The following is a 13,545-nucleotide window of genomic DNA, read 5'->3' as shown; positions in this document are numbered from 1 at the left end:
CGCCAACCGCGGCGCCGCAACGCGAGGCCGGAGCCAATGGGGCGGGCAAGGGGCGGTGGAAGCCAATGGGGGAGCGGCGCAGCCGGCCAGGGGGACAGCCCGGCTGGGAGCGGAGGATCATTCCGTGCTGGTGGCTGATGGGGAAGGAGCAGCGGCGGCTCCGCGGTGGGGCTGGGGTGCGCTCTGCCTTCTCCCGCCCCGCTCCGCTTCCCCCGCCTGCTGGAGCCGGGGGGGAGGCGCCGAGGCGCGGGGCGGGGAGCGGCGCTAGAGCCGGAGCCTCCCGGGCAGGGGCGCGCAGCCAGGAGGGAGGGAAAGGTGCGGAGCGGGGCGGCGGAGCGCGGGGAATGGCGCGGGCCGGCGGCGGCGGGGCGGGGGAGAGCGCGGGGCGGGCGGGCCGCCGCGCGGGGGAGGGGCGCCGATCTCCTCAGCGCGGCGCTGGCCGTGAGGGGAGGCGAGGCCAGGCCGGCTTGCCCTGCCGGGGAGCTCCGCGGGCCCCGGGCGGCGGGCGTTCGGTCAGCGCGGGGTGCTGCCGCTCCGGGTGCCCCTTCCGCGGGCGAGCGGGCTGAAGGGGCTTCGGGCAGAGAGGGGTAGGGCGGGGAGGCGGCGCTTGTGCGGAGAACCCCCGGGTCGGTCGGTTCCCTCTCTGGAAAGCTTTCCTGGGGGATGCTTGTCGCGGCTCTGAAGGTGTCACCAGCGCCTTGCCGTCTCTCGGAAGCCCGCTCCTGCCTTTGCTCACGTCCAGTCGTTGGATGAAGCGGTGGGGCCGGCTGGCCTGTGTTGCCAGCAGAAGGTATATTCGTTCTCCTCTACCTTTTGCCAGGCGGGCTTCTGGAACGAGGTGCCAGCTGTGCCCTGGCAGGGCTCGCTGGCTGTGGCAGGTATCGGATCCGCTAGCGCTCTGACAGCAGCAAACCCCCACGCTCGCTCCTCTGCGTGTACTTGTGACTGGCTCTGTCAAACACAGGGCACCGTTTTTGTTAGGCGTAGCAGGCGATAGGTAAAATGAGCTTCATTCGCTCGGCGAGACTCCTTCTTGCCCCTTCATGACCGAGTCGCTGGAGTTTTGATGGACTTGTTAACCTTGCCTTCACCTCAGGTGGTTGGAAAAGACAGGGCTTTTAAAAATCCCCAGGAGTCATTTGAAACATTTGATGCTCAGAATCAACAAAAAGATGAGAATTGCTGGAAGACTGACTTGTCAAAATATTTTGCAGTGCAGGATGGAGATGCTTCTAATACCCGTGTCGCCTGCAGATAAGCTGTAATGAACGCAGCTGGCAGCTAAGCACGAGTTTGGTTGAGAGAGTCTGAGCTGGGACAAGGGTCAAGCTGGATCCAGCTTCAGGTAAAAAGTGTACCACTGGTATTCTCTAACAGGCTAAATATTTTTGTGGTGGTTTAGGGCCTCATGATTTAGCTGTTAGAGCCATTGGATTTTGGTTTTGTCTGTGGTGTAGACGAGTCACTATTTATTGTTCTGTGGCGCTGGTTTCGGTGTAATAGAAGTTACTGCAGTAGTTCTAGAGTGCAGACTTTTCAAAGTGTTTAGGACTTCAGGATCAGGGTGAATTTTATTTTAGCTCTGTTTTAAATTCTCCTTTACAGGTATGGACAAAGGTGGCCCCTGGGCTGAGGCTTCACAAAGGAAATTTTGGTCTGGGATTTGTTTTCATGGCACAGGTGAAGACCTTTGGAAAAGAACTTTTATCATGGAAACAAAGTAACTAAATTAAAGTGTATTAACTACACTGTTATAACTTTTAAAAAAATCTGAGAATACAGAGATACTTTTTCCTTTGTTTTCTCAGAAGAAAGAATGTCTTGTATGTTCTATTCACATGAAGTAGAAAACGCCGCCCTGAAAACTATTGGGGGAAACTTATTCGAAGTTCGAAACCAAAATTAAATGTTGAAACTCGTTGATTTTCCCTCTGCCCCATTCACATGCGCGCTGCTTGTATTGCAAGGGTTTGAGATGTCTTGAGAACTGTTTGGAGGACTAAAAATGAATGGAAATGTTCCATAGGCCAAATACCTAAGCATCCTATCACAACGGTAAATAAATTTTAAATAATGTCTTTGTGGAGTACAGCTGCTCTTAAACAGACAGCAACAACAACAAAAAAAAACCCGTGTCACTGTACTAATACTCTCAGGATACCAAAAAAAAGTAAGTTGGATTTAAAAATGGATATGATGATGCCATTTAAAATGAGGATCCAATTTTGCTCTTTTTAATAGAGGGAGAAACTGTTTACATTTTGATGAAGCCATACTAGCTCTTAGGTGAGGAATTTTTATTATGTGTTTCTATGAATAAAGCTGTCAACTGTCTGTCGTAGATGTCATTGATTAGAAATACTGTATACTGACACAGTGTATGGAATCCTGCCTTGTCGGAGTCCTTAACAGCGGAGCAGCAAAAGCAGTCTGAGCCCTGCTTACAATAGTGGGAAGCTGCTCTATAGGATCCCTGGTCAGTCTCCTGTTGGAAGATGAAAATATTCTCCATCCTTATCTGTATGTTCTGTTTTTTAAAGCTCAAGTACAAAGAAGTTAATATTGTGAGTAATTGTTATAATCACTACAGTTAATGTTTGATTTTTTGTACATGGTTCACATTTTTGTCCAATTTCTTCATTGCCTAAAAGAGATCTGTTGTTATCTCTATGCAAAGGAGGTTCTAAATGCAGGTTTGCAGCTGAAGCTGATCATACGTCAGAATCCTGGGCCGAAATCTGAAATACTAAAAACACTCGCTATGGAAACTTCAGTTATGGCTGAGCCTGTGTTAGGTTTTCATGTGCTTCTATATGATTATTTTCCAGGTATTTTCTGATCAAGCTTTACAGACTATTTAGTGTAACTGCAATATGGCCAATCGGGTGATTTCATCCACACTTTATATTTTGTTATGCATGGTTTATTTGCTTTTTTTTTTTTTAACGTGAATACTGCAGCCTTGCATTAACACAAGTTTTGAATGAAGGGCTCCTATACATAAAGTGTATGCATCATGTGTGAAATCCTACTGTGTTCTATGAGTAAAATTGTTGAATAGCTGAGCGTTTGCTGAAATGAGCTGCTGATTGTTTTTTGTGGTTTATAATACTCCTTTGTAGATCTGCTGATATCTTGTTTGTCCATGCTGCATCCGGACAATGCATTCCTTCATGTTTTGTGTAACATCGAAGTCTTCAGTCATTTCTGTGTATGTAGATACAGTAACTGGAAAGTGAAAATTTGTTCTTAAATTGTCCCTCTTCCTGCCCTTAACTTCCCCACCTGCCAGCATAGCTGGAAGATGGTCATTAAGGGCAATTTGGAACAGTATTAATTGCTGCTATCCAGGAATTTTGTGGAAAAGGAACAAAAATGAGCATTGGTAAACCATATACATTTTCTGACAACACAATCTTATGCTTTGAGACCCTTAAAATCAATAGAAGAGTGCTATAGGCAAAAGAAAAAAAAAAAAAAAGCTCAAGACATTGGATGAATAAGCTCTGGAGCTTATGGCCATTTTCAGAGGGTTGGATGTCAGTTGTCAGGCCTGTTGTCTGTTGTTCAGTTGTTTAAATCTCCCCAGTAGTGGTTAGCAAGGTGTAAACTGCATGGTCAAGTCTAAACCCAGAAGGGTTCTTGCCTATTGCTCGGTTTTTTAAAATGTAATCAGTCCTTTGAGGGAGTTTTGGCAAGTTCAAAACAATATGTTTTTCAGTGCTTGCTTCTGGGGCTGGTGTATAATTGCTCTGGCGTGTGAGTGATTCCATTGGTTTCAGCATTAATTGCTTGTGAATACTCCATGTTTGTGTCACAATATTCTGTTTTCCAGCAGTGTTTCGAGTAAGGGATTGATACTCCACTGGGAAGCTCAGACAAGAAATGAAGAAAAGTTATTTAAAGCAATGCATAGAATGGGAGGCAGCTGTTTTAAGTTAGCAAATTAGGAGGAGAAGAAAAGGTGAATACTTCTGGTATGTCTCAAAACATTTCCCTCCCCCCCTCAGAGTTGAGTGTAGGATATTATTTACCTTTTTATTCACACAATATCAGGCATACCAGCAGAGCCTGGAAATTTGTAAATAACAGAACAGGGGAGGAAATTGTTCCACACATTTTTTTGTGGGTCTGCAAGAATAGACTGCTCAATATATACATCGATAAACCTTCCAGAACTTGTACACTAATTTTTAAAATAGTTTAAATAGTTTTTTGCAAGTCTTTTGAAGCATGCCCCCCCCCCTGCTGCCCCAGTTTCTGTTTGTCAGAGACAGTTTATTTCCTACCAAAACTGGTTGTTGTAGTTGGTGTGCTTTTAGGACAAGTTTTACATGAGTTTTGGAGGGTGGTTTGTTTTGATTTTTTTTTTTAAACCAGGAAATGCACTGTATATGGTCTCTCTTTGTGAAAAGGATGCTGAAGAGTATATTAAGTTTATTTTTTGGTGTTCTTTAGATAATCAGGCAATTTCTCATGTAAACTGGCAAATTTATATGTATTTCTTTTCTGAAACAATCATTTTATTATGAAGGAGGATGACACCATTACAAACAAGTTTGCTTTTTTATGGCTTTGATATTTGATTTTACTGGACAGAATTTAACAACTCATTCTGTTAGTTCCAGTGGCTTATAATACGTATCACTTATTTTGAATATTCAGCCATTCTTACTATTGTTGGCCTTCCTTTTACAAGCTGTTTTTTCCATGATCAACTTCAGAACTTTTGTAAAATCTCATTAATTAGACACTGTAAACCAACAATATTATGGATTATCTTAATTGCTAGATAAATCTTTGGGGTAATTTGTGGGCGAAATGAAAAAAACCCTAAATTGAAGAACTAGCGTAATTTTGAAGTCAAATGAGCAGGCCATGTAGCTTTCCTGAGTACGTTGTAGAGAATCAAAATAGAATAACCTGTTAAGATGTGTGACAAGAGGGAGAGTGGGAAATCAGCACTTTTTTTTTTTTTTTTAACCTGTCATAAATCTGTGAGTGGGTCAGCACAGAAGTAGGAAAAGAACTTCAGAGATTCTTGCAAAACTCATGATAAAATTACTTTTAAAAAGCTGATAAACTCAGCTGTGGTATGGCAAAATAAACACAAAATCAGAGGTGGGAAAGAAATGACAATTATTAGTATAAAAAGTGTAAGGTTACATAAAGAATTCAGAGACTAAAAATGTGTGTTAGTGGATTTTGTAACTAGGGTGGAAAATACAGTGAATGGTGGTGTCAAAATGAAACTGTATTAAATGAGGTTTATTGAAAAGAGTTTGCAGGACTAATTTAGCTGTTCCTGAAGATGACGAGAGATGTTTGGAGGACTCAAAATAGAAAATTTGGCGATTCTTGCCAAATCTGAGTGTGTGTTGGTATAAATAGAAAGGTGTTTTGGGTTTTGTTTTTATGGCAGTTTGTCTGAGTAACTTGAAGCAACAGTAACACAATGTCAGGTTTTTACAAGGTGTGCACACCAGCAGCATGAATGTAGTTCAAAGTACAGTAACCTTACTGTCCCACTAGGACTCTTAAGAAAACTTTTGGGACCATTTGACCAGTTCTGCTCTCTTCGGGGGGGGAAAAAAGGAAATGTGCTTGTAGTTTTTATACTTTACAGAGTTATTAGGTTTTGATTCAGCAGAAGTACTTTGGAAGAATGGAGTGTGTTTCTTTCTTGCGCTCAAAATAAGAAGCACTTGCTGTAGAAAGAGTGTATTCTACAAAACTTGCTGCAGTGGATGTGGGAGCTTTCAAGTCTGACAGTTTTAAGTAGTGAAGATGAAAGTGAGGACAGTTCTTGGGCAGGGGACTTCAAGAGGAATGTGATTCATGGGACATAGTTACTAGTGTAATTACCGGTGCAGCTGCTGTAGTAACTTCTGCCAGTAGTAAAAAAATCTGTCCAGCACTCTACTGGTCGTAGTGTAAGTGATAAAGGTGGCAGCAGCTGAAGTGTCATACCTTGTTCTGCTTTCCAACTTCAGGCCAGCATACATGGATGGCGCAGTTCCTGCAAGGTCTCACGCTGTCACCAGAGCTTCCCAGGGTTTCCTAAAGTGTTCAGGCTGGGCTAGAATTTTGGAATTGGAGGTGGTAAGATTTTGTTTTGTGTTTTCTGTAAGTAGCAGTGAAAGGGCAGGGATCTGGAGGGACTGCGTTAGTCTCATAATAACTAAAACCTTTTAAATTCGGGCAAGAAAAAACCCCAACACTCAAACATAAATAAAAAAACACAAACATAAAAAACCACCTTCTGGTTTTGCGCTTTCATTACACAAGGTTTTGTATCAATAATAAATTAATTTGTTTCAGTACTTCTTGCTGTGTTAATACCTTCTATTTGCCATTCCTTAAACTGTAGGTCAGACTTTTCATTTATTAATATTTGTTTCCAGTTATGTTGAATGGAACATTTCAGATTTGATTCAAAATGGAATTAGGGAGTGAGAAGCTCTTGAAAAATTTTGAGGGACAAGGGATAAGGAATGTTTTGCTAGATCCAGGCTTTTTTAAAATATAAATTTCTAGTTCAAATGAGAAAAATCTTTCACTGGGAAGTGGGGTACTTCTGAAGTACTAACCCCAAAATATTATTTTTTTCTCACTAATGTGTCATTGAAGCTCACTTTCCTAGCACTTGGTAAGTGTAGTTTCCATCCAAAATTGTTGAAGTGAATTGCAAAAGGTCCTGCATCAGTCTAGTGTCAAAGACAGGTCTGGAATTCAGGTACTCTGATTTTTATAGTCAGGGCAGTCTATTTAACTGCCTAGCCCCAACATCTGCATTAGCAGATAATAAAATTTCATCTGTGCAGTAGAAATAATTATTTTGTCCTATTTAAGAGAATACTTGGCTTCCTTCCTAGCTGTTCTGCGTGTCAGTGACATGTATGGAGACATATACAGCCTTCCTAGTTTCATTGAGTCTTCCTTATCCACCTCGAAGAACTGCCAGGCTTGCTTTTCTCAACCTCTCATTTGCCTGTTGCTTCCGTTTTGTCATTTCCACCTCCCGTTTCTTAAAAACTTGCCTCCTGCAGCTTGTTTGGCATTCTTGAACAAAGGCTTTCTGGCTTGATTTGGGAGAGACGTGAAGAGGGAATCAGAAATTCCAGTGCACAAAGTTATCACAAGATTGTTAGCTATTTCTTGAAAACATTCTGTAAGCATCCCTGACTGCTCCTGGTGACTGCTGTGGTACAATTCCTACAGCCACAAATTGAGTCCTATAGTAGTCCTACTATAGGATTGAACTGTACTACAGGGCAGGAAGAGACGCGCTGTACCGCTCCCAAGCACGTCCTGACAGTAAATGCAGCAATGCTAAGTAGTATAGTTTTGTAGCTTACATCTGGCATGTATATGTCTGCACTGGGGCTCAGCCCTAATAAAGTGACCTTTTTTTCTTTTTTGTGGCAATGTTATGCATATTTTCTTTGTTATAGATGGCTATAAGTTTATGGAATGAGAGTCACATTGCACTTTTGAAAATGCTGTTAAAAATTAACATTCTCTACAACATTTATTTTTGCTTGAAGGTTGTGGTGATTGTTTTGTTTGTTTTGTTTGTGTTTTTTTTTTATGATGAAACCCCCAAGCCCAAAAATTGTAGTTTAAAGCTTTTTCTGTGCCATCTTCAAACACCTTTCCAATACGGAAGGCAGGGTAAAAACTGATTATTTTTTAAAAAAATTAAATAATCTCCTTTTAAAGCCAAGGAAACAAAATAGTTCTAGTGCTAAAATGAAAACTACAGTTTCAGCTGGTGTAAAAGCAGATTAGCAGATCTCCGACTTCTTCCTTAGCAATCAGGTCTTCACAGTTTCCAGAGTAGGTTATCTGAGTTTAATAATCCTTTAGTTTCATTGCTTTTCTTTGTGCTTCTTAATTTTTCTGCCTAATGTAAAGGTATGGTGTGTTGTACCTCCCATCATTTTTTTTTTTGCCCATTGACAAATAGTTTCATAGTTAAACTTGGAGGTCAGTCACAGCTGGTGATAGGATACGAAACTCCTTATTTAGCCAGCGCTCTGAAAGAGGGTTTTGCAATTCTTGTAATGGTTAAAAAACTCACTGAGCCAGAGACAAAGCCAGCCAATGGATTGATAACTACAAATAATCATAGCATCATTTATAACTGAATAAAGTCCATGAGATGTACAAACTAGTAGGAGGTCTCATGTCCATTTTTACGGTGAGTAAGTTGAGCTGCAGTAAAGTCACCTTTCCTGCTCACCCAAAGGACTTGGTCCTTCTTAGACATGCAGGCTAGTCTTCAAGTTTGTGGGTTTTTATGCCCAGTTAGTTATAAAAATAGATGCAGCTACTTCTAAGATGCAGAGGCAGAAAAGGAAATGTTAAATTAACAAATTGAAGACTTGACTTGTATGAGAATACATGGATACTTTTTTTTATTCAGAGACAGAAGGAAGGGAAGAAGAGGGAAGGAAGCAAATTCCATGGCATGGAAGTTGTTATCAAAACCAAATTAATTTTAAAGTAGACGGGCCTTTTTAGAAAGTTACAAAGCAGGGTTCCTTCACTGTTGATGCCTTTAAAGTGGACACGATATACTGGCATAAGGGTGATGCGTTGGTGCTGAATAGGAGGCGCACACTGGATGCGATGGCCTGGCTGGTGGAGTTAATGGAGTTGCTGCCATTGGCTTTGTGAGTGCTTTGGTTTTGGCTCATAAGCTGCTTACAGTTCCGCTTCTGCAGGGAGAATAAAGAACAATCAGCAAGTTTGTACAGAAGCTGCTGGTAGACATCAGCCATGAGATCTAGCCTGGCATTTAATTAAAATTTAATTAAATAAATGTTTCTCTGGAAATAATTGAGAATCGTAATCCCCTTGTGGCGGCATTGTTTTTCCTCCTAGGTGGGTAGGGAGTTTCTGGGTGGGAAAAGCAGGAGTTTTACAAGTAATCCCCGCGCTCTGTCCTGTAAAGCTGTAATTCAGGTACATTTTGTGTCTGCTGATGCAATAGTAGCTACAGGGGTGAAGGAGGACGTGGATAAGTAGTGTTCAGTTTTACTTGAGTAGCCTGCAGAGTGAGGGTCCCTACCTCCTTCCATGAGGAAGGAGGACCTTAAAGCATGGGAAGCGCTTCGTGCACCACCCTAGTAAACGGAGGCCTCGACTGAAAGATAAAACTTGTATGCTGCTCCAGTAAAATACATTACATGTTTGTTATTTTCTGGGTAACAGCCAGATCATTTGTTGTCCCTCCACACACACACTTGATTTATAAAGGAAGTCTTCAGTCTTTTGAATGTCATACAAAACTGTTCAAAACCAGATTTGAGGAGCAACTGAAATTCAATTAGTTCAATCAGAGCAATTCAATTGACACAGCTGAGTCCTGTGATCTGAACAAAAGATTTTGCTTTAATTGTGTAGGAATATATAAATGGTGATGTGATTGTCTTGTTCCCAGTCCTCCAGATAGATTTAATGCATTTTAAAGTTTACTGGTATACATCCCATTCCACTGCTTGAGGTTTATGTGATACTTCCACCTTTCATTAAATTATACGTGAAAACAGTCCCCTGGAAAACAAGAAGGTGTTGGTGCTTTCTGTGGGTGAGGCTGGTGAACATTCGGGGTTAACGTGTAGTGTTACGGCTAAATTCAGTAGATGGCTCAGTCATCCGACAGAACAGTCCCGTAACACCCGTTTGCAGATGATAAACCATTTGAGGTTGTGATTCATGAGCAGCTGTAGTGATGTTAAGTCAAAAACTGAGCTTTATCTCAGAGCGGAAGAGGTTATGATGTCCCATTCTCTTAAATCTACTTAACACTGGTCAGTCTACAATGTATAATGGGGTGCAAAGCAAGTGTAAACATGTTTATTCCCTAACAAGAAGACCAAGATTCTCCACTGGCTAGAAGCAGAGGTTTCCTTCGTCATCTTGCTGCTGCCACTAGCAGTTATGCTCTTGGACTTCATTTTTCCTGTGGCATCTGTGGCTGGTTGCCACCAGTCCTTTTCTCACCTTCTTAGGTGCTTCCTTACCGTGTCATGGTTGTTTTTCTGTATATAATCAAAGACTGTAGTTGTCATGTTGCTTCTTCGTCTCTCGCTTTGCATAAGCGTGAAACTAGTGGTCATACCAGAAGTTCTGGTGTTACCTAGTTCTGTTTTCTGTCACAATTTAAAATCTCATTTAGCCTTTCTGAAGGTGGCTGTGTAAATGAGGCATCAGCGTACGCATCACACAGTTAAACTGGTGATTCGCTTCCTCTGCCAGTCTTCCTTCACTGTCTTTAGTGAAGCAGCAGATCAAACAGTCTTATTTGCTTATCATGCAAATTAAAATTGGGCATCATCTTTGAAATAAGATTTTTCTCTGAAAACTTCCATATTTCTTTCTACATGAAATCTTAAATGATGAGGTCCTTGGCCATCTGCACATGAGAAAACTTAGGCAGCATCTCATCATTTAATTAATCACTCCTTCCAACATTGTTTTCTCTAACTTGACAAATTTCATCGTGTTTTATCATCCACACAGAGTGATGCTGCGGAGGGTCTTGTACAGAATGGTGGTTTGTTATTTCATCCCTTTCTTGTGCTCTGCTCTCTTGCTTTCAATAAGAAGTGTTTTTCCTTATCTCGGATCCTGCCCTGCCTTATTTCTCATCACCTCTCCTTAGTCAGCTGCTAGTTTTGCTTGATATAGTGTGCCCAGCCTCTGTTGACTGCATGTTGCATTTAAAACCATGATTTTCGTACAAGGAGGAGTATCCTGTAAAAAAACCCCTTCTAAATAACCCTTAATTTTCCTTTACTGTGATGACTGCAAAAGTTTTCAGAATTCTTATTCGATGTGCTGTTGGGACTGTCACTGGTGTCTTGCTGTTTCTTTGGGCCTCCCTGCCTTGTCTTACTCTGCTGTTGCCTCTTGTATTTCTTTTTTGTGCATTTTGTGGAATTACTGTCACACATTTATCCTATCCCAGGACTAGGCATGAGTCAGTGGCTAGACTTTATAGACGTTAGAGTAAAAGAAATAAATAATGATAGAATATGAACTAATCAAACATTGACTCATAAGTACAGAAGGCGACATCTAGTCCATACTTTTTCAGGGCAGGGTCAGCTACACGTAACTTTCTTCCTAACAGATGTTTATGTAGGCTGCTGTTGGAAGTAAATAATACTGACCTTTCTGCTCCCCCAGTAATTTGCTCTAGTTCCTTGCCATTCTTGCTGGTCAAAACATGTAACCTGAATCTTTCTTGCTGCGGTGTAAACCCATTTCTTCTCATATGGGCTGGGAAAAAGAAAAAAAGTATTTCCCTTTTCTTTCTTTCTTTTTTTTTTTTTTGACACCCCCCCCCCCCCCTTCCCCCTCAAACACTTTATTTAAAGTACTTACAGACTTTGTGGTCACTTTTTCAGGCCAGCCTCCTCTGTCTCTTCAGCCCTTCCTTGTAGGTTATTTACTGAACATCTGATCATTCTTACTGGCTTTCTGTATATAGTGTGTATTAGATACACCCCTTTCTTAAGGCACAACGTTCCAAAGCAGGGTGCTGTGCTCCAGCTGAAACCTGGGCTATATTTGTCTTTGATCCGCATGAAGTGCAGCACTGCCATCAAAATAAACACTGTTGATTCATGTTCACCTTGTAATCTCTCTGCAACCATTAGATTATTTTCTGTAGAGTTACTTAGCTCGTTCTTTCCATCCAGTATTTATGTGACCGAAGTGACAGTAATAAGTAGCTGCAGTTTTTTCCCCTCAACAAGGGTCTCTGGATGATAAATGTGTCTGAAAATCTATTCCTAGAGGGAGGTGTGATCAGCATGGCAAAGTTCAGTGGCCTTAAACTGGAAACAGGACTGGGGAAGATGCAGAGGCTGTTCAAAAGCCTCTCGTGGATACAAGACATCTTAACTTTTTCATGGTGGTTTGGCTGTATCCTTGGAGTCACAGCATCTCTTAGATGAAATAGCATTGCTGCTCTGATACTTATCCGTTAGGTATGTAGAGGGAGGAATTTTATCCCTTTTCAGCCTTCCTTTTTGTGAAGTGCCTATACACTTGAAGAGATCTGTTACAAAGATAAGTCTTAGCTTTTCTTCTCTGGACTTGTTCTTTACTAACAAGCCCAATTATATTTTTATTCACTTCTCTGATCTTTTTTTATCCTGGGTGATGCAACATAAGGGATCAAGGTTTCATTGCTGAATCTTGAACCTTAAGAGACAACAGATAGAAGCGTAATTGTATCAGATGGTACATTGAAGAGTGAGTCAGTGGGCCAAGTGCCTGAAATACATCTTCCCCATCCACATGGTCCCAGAGTGCTGTAGTGGTTGAGGGGCAAACTGCCAATAGTGGACCCAGCAAAATCTTGCAAGTGTTTTCAGAGTGAAAAAAATGCTTGAGGGGACAGAAAAGATTTGAGTAGAAAAAGAGAGGAAAGATTTCTAGTTACTAATTGCTATCCGTACTTAGTGCAGTACTACTATTCTAGGCCTTGGAAAATGACATGTTTTTTTTTTTTTAAATACATCAAAAGCAAACCTAGGAGTAAGCGGTGGATATTAAATATTGAAATACCAAAAAGGATTTGTCATTTGCTAAGCATAAAAAGACTTCACTTCAAAAAGAAACAGGCTGTCTAGGCCCTGTATGTTTGTTTTTCTTTATATGGATCATGTATTCCCATTTCTGTTAAAGCAACATTGACATTTGGTTAAATGGAAGTGCTTTTACTTTACAGAAATGCTATTACAAAAATAGTGATTTAATCAAATGAGCTTCACAGAATATTCACAGTTCACCCTCTTGTGTGCTAGAGTTCAGCACTGTACAAACAGAATCAGAAATTCTTTGCTTACCTAGCAGCAAATTGGCTGCTTAGTCAGATATGCAAAACACCCTGTTGAGCATACAATGCTGAAATAAAGTTTTGATAATTTAGCTTTCTTCTATAGTGTCATTTGTTGCGGGGTCAGACTTTTCAGATAATAGCTGTACAAAGTGCCTCAGCATTCTGTGTGTCTTCTGAATGAAGCTCAAAGCACAGATCTTTACGCTGGAATGTGTGCTTGGAGATGAGCTAGGGAAATATTCAGAGGCTCTGAATGTTATTACTGCTTATGTGCTGCATTATTCTTTTTGAAAATTCCCAGAGCTTGCGATATGTTGTGTATATTTAAAAGCCCCATGAGGGGAGGGATAAAATACAGTCTTCTTCTTTCCTCCATACTTCATGAATAGCTTCTTTCTTGAAAATACAAAATGATATAACCTTGTTTATTTTCTTACGTCTACTTCTACTGTTTTTACAGTTATCTTAAAAATGTACTCTTTTCTGTCATTGTTCCTTAAATATTTGCTTTCCTATCTTAGCCTTATGAGTGGAAAGCCATAGGAAATGGATGTTTGTGGTTTATTAACGTTTTAAATTCTTCTGGTAGTTGCGAGTTCTAGAAGTCACTGCAGCATGGGCAAAACAAGTAGAGTTGCATTTTCAAATCTTGTTTCTCTATGTGGAAATTTTGCGGCCGCCCT

General features: G+C 41.1%; 1 long non-coding RNA gene across 3 annotated transcripts in view; it reads left to right on the top strand.

Annotated features, from left to right (window-relative positions):
• Nucleotides 1–89: 89 nt before the first annotated feature.
• LOC121091295 overlaps nt 90–13,545 on the top strand; it is a 32,315-nt gene continuing 18,859 nt past the window's right edge. The window contains exons 1-4 of one of the 3 annotated variants that reach the window (XR_005828886.1): nt 90–315; nt 1,215–1,345; nt 1,606–3,977; nt 5,994–12,951. This is a non-coding gene — a long non-coding RNA (uncharacterized LOC121091295). Of the gene's footprint in view, nt 316–1,214; nt 1,346–1,605; nt 12,952–13,545 lie in introns of those variants that run through there. The other 2 variants (XR_005828885.1, XR_005828884.1) reach the window with 2 other exon arrangements.

Source organism: Falco naumanni, chromosome 7 (genome assembly GCF_017639655.2).
Source record: "Falco naumanni isolate bFalNau1 chromosome 7, bFalNau1.pat, whole genome shotgun sequence".
In the NCBI taxonomy this organism is placed as follows: Eukaryota; Metazoa; Chordata; class Aves; order Falconiformes; family Falconidae; genus Falco; species Falco naumanni.
Note: the sequence above shows the minus strand (reverse complement) of the source record. Positions and strands in the feature narration are given on the sequence as shown.